The following is a 3788-nucleotide window of genomic DNA, read 5'->3' as shown; positions in this document are numbered from 1 at the left end:
TGTAAGAAATGTTTTACTTCTAGTTCCTATTTAAATGTACATCAAAGAACTCATTCTGGAGAAAATCCTTTGGAGTGTGACGTGTGTAAGAAATACTTTAATTCTAGTTCGTATTTAAATAAACATCAAAGAACTAATTCTGGAGAAAAACCTTTCTAGTGTGACGTATTTAATAAATATTTTACTTATAGTGCAAATTTAAAATATAATCAAAAAAATATTCATGGAGAAAAAAACCTGTAGATGTTGTTAACAATCAATAAAGAATCCTTTTAAAATCCGCTGTAGCTTATCATGATTAATCTCTATTTGGAGAAGAACCTTTCGAATATGAAAAATATAAGTAACATTTAGATCACGATCCATTTAGAAATAATAAGTGTTAAAAACCGATTTACTATGTTATTTGTATGTGAGAATATTTTTACTTCAAGATGTAATTTATATTATAGTGAAAAAACTCAAGTGTTAGTCTTAAAAATATATTCTGTATTGTCAGTGTTGATTTTTTGTTGTGTTATATTTGACTATTTTAAGTTTACTTTAAAATTAACCAAAATTATAAATATATATTTTTTGAAAATCTAAAAAAATTAATGAGAAATATGAGAAAGTTTTATTTAATATATTTAATTCACGCTTTAAATTATATTATAGTGAAAATCTCAAGGTGAGTTGTATGAGTCTATTTTATGCATGGTCAGGGTTGATCTTGTTTTTCGGATTATTTGACTACTTGCTGTTTACTGTGAAATTAACCAAAAGTATAAAGTATGATCCTGTGTAAAAAAAAATAATATTATATGTTAATTAATTCCATTGAATATGCTGAGAACGTGTTTTTTTTTATATATTTTAATTAGTATATTTAATTTTTATTTTTTTTTAAATTAAGTTTACAAATATTGAAAAATAAAAATATGATTCATTTCTTCAGTGAGATTTTAACACAATTGGGTCAAATAAATGATCAAAATGTTTTAGTTGGTGTATAGACTCTTTCAATTCGGGCCTGTCACTATATTATAGAGTATTTCGATATATTTGAATGATTCTTAAAAACAAATGTTTTGATGAAACCAGAGATTTCTTGATTTTTTTTTAGATATTTAAAATAGTTTTGAAAAAATGTATTGATTTCATTGCTTGTAAAAGAATTTTGAGTTTTAGAGATTCTTTTACTAAATTTTTAAAAAATCTATATAAAAATAAATACGAGAAGAAATTAAATCAAATGTGAACATAAATGATCTTTAATCGATAAAAGTGACCAAAAACGAACATAAACTACAGTAACTAATCACTTCAAGCTTAATAGAATTTAATTTAATACGAAAAGGACAAAAGTACCGCCCCCTGGTCCTTCTAAAGGCCAGCGTGTCAGTTGGGCTTTACTGAAAACAAAAGACATTAAATCTTTATCGATTGTCTAAACTTAATAAAGAAGATATAGTTGAGACTTATAGGAATAATTATCAAAATATTTTGAATCTTAAATCCTTCAATCTTCTTTGTAATCACGATTAATATGGTGTTTTTTTGACGCTATGATGCATAAAAACATGTTGCTAGAAATAATTTTTTGGCCCTGTGAAGCACTACTTAAGACACTCTGGTTGCTTAGAGAGAAGTGGTTTTAGTATGGAGATTCTAAAGTTTAGGTTTAAAGATGTTCCTCTTGTAAGAACGTGTCTTACCGTAGGTACTGCCTATAAAAACTTTAGCTAGTATCCAATAAACAAGAGTTAAGCATAAAAGACACATTGCGTAATGTCCTCAAAGTCCGTACTGCTGACTTCCATCTAGCAATTAGAAAGTCATATGCCATTCATAGGCAGCGAAATTCTCAGTTTTAGTAGATGATAGTTCTTACAGAACAAGACCTGGATTTTAGCGCTAATCTTTCGTCGTTTTTACTTCGACTGAGATGAATTAAAAGAAGGTTGTTTTTGTTCTTTTTAAGTTTACATAACTTATTAAAGAGGTTTGAATTATGGCCGTAGTGAGAAATTTAGGAATTTTTTAATTAATTTTTTTTGGCTTGTGACAATCAGTCGTTGAGGGGGTAAGGGGGGCTGTTACCCCCTTATACTTGGGTTAAAAATTATTAAGTAACTTTAAAACAGTTGCACGTTTGAGGTTTTTACTTATTTCTTTACTTTGAACAGATGTTTTTTTTTAGTTAATCCATCCTCATTTTTAATATAAAATCTTGAAAAACAGGGGTCCATTACATTTCCTAATAAGTCCCACATTAATATTTATACAAATATACCGCCTTCGAAACCTTATCATCAAATAAATAGGTGAGCCTAGTTAATGGCAAAGTTTCAATAATGTACTATACTTGTGATATACTATGTGATGCCGTACTATAATGTACAACAATGTGAAGCATAACATGGGAAGGTGCTATCAAGCTACTATGTCTACCTTGTTTTTATTTCTGGGGTTTATGAAATTTTTACATGACATGAATGGTCTAGAGACTACCTAGTCAGCCCAAATTTTAAAAAAAAGTATTTTAATTCAGTTTTAGGGATTAATCTCCCTTTCAATCAGAATAAGGAGTTTGTTTATATATGTCACCCTTGTCTCTAAGATGACTTTCATAAGATCCACAGGAAATGTTGGTAGGTTCGCAAAATTGTCACACACTGTTTCTTTTATTAAATGACCTTAATATGGGGGTGGGTTTTCGTACGTGAAATCTTCTGATTACACCATAAAGTATGAAGATAAAAGTGTTTGTCACCCAATATATTAAATCAATCACATTTATAAAATCGAAATTTTATATGGTTTTTATTGTGGTGTTTTAGAGGGAAAGAACTCTGACTGTCATTTAAAACTAAAAAATGAAAAGAAATATAAAACAAATATGAGCTGATTAAAGTATAGTGGCAGAACGAAGTGGCAGATATATTTTCATTTGAAATGCATTTTAGATATGGTTCTTGTCTATACAGATTATTTTCGTATTACACTTTTTATGATACTTTATTTTGTAAGGTCTATTTATTTAATTTTATTTGGTTCATTTGCTTGTTTTTTTTCATTATCTAATTAAAAAAAAAAAAAAAAAAAAAATACAAAGAAGTTGCTGTGTTATAAAAAAAATTTACATGAAGTTTTGACCTATGTAGATCATTTTTTAACACAAGAAAATATTAGTATCTTTTTACCACAAAAAGAAATTCATTAATCATTTTCAGAATGCAAACTTTCTTGGAACTAAAGATCTGCAATGTAGGGTTCTGGGAAGACCAACAAAAGTCTGTTTAACCCACAACTATCTTTATTGCAGATTATTAGTATGCATTTAGAAATGACTACAAATGAGTCTTTAATTATCGTATATGTTTTTCTTGTACGTCCCATCTATTTTCTAGACTTTGTTCTCCTTCCTCTGTATTGAAGATACATTCCTCAGATTTCTAAGGAGTAGCAGACTGTTTACTTCAACTGATGAAACATGAATGCACTTATCCTTTTTGATGTCACCGCTGTTAAACAAGGTAATTAGTATTATATGGAGTTCCATGAATTTGATTATTCGTTTTGACACTTTCGTGCTTTTTTGCTGTTTTAAAATTAGGGGAGTATAAATAAAGAAGAAATATTGATTTAGTTTTTAGAGGAGCTGTGTATCCCTACCGTTAAATCTTAATTGCCCTGAAATATTCAAAATTACGAAGTTTTTGATTTGCAAGAATTTCAGAGAAATGCAAATATTAAATGCCTCAGACTATCTTTTAGATATTCATTGTGAATCTTCAAATATCAAA

Source organism: Artemia sp. Qi Xiang Cuo, unplaced genomic scaffold (genome assembly GCF_049724085.1).
Source record: "Artemia sp. Qi Xiang Cuo unplaced genomic scaffold, ASM4972408v1 HiC_scaffold_32, whole genome shotgun sequence".
Classification (NCBI taxonomy): domain Eukaryota; kingdom Metazoa; phylum Arthropoda; class Branchiopoda; order Anostraca; family Artemiidae; genus Artemia; species Artemia sp. Qi Xiang Cuo.
The sequence above is the reverse complement of the archived record's forward strand: the minus strand, read 5'-3'. Positions refer to the sequence as shown.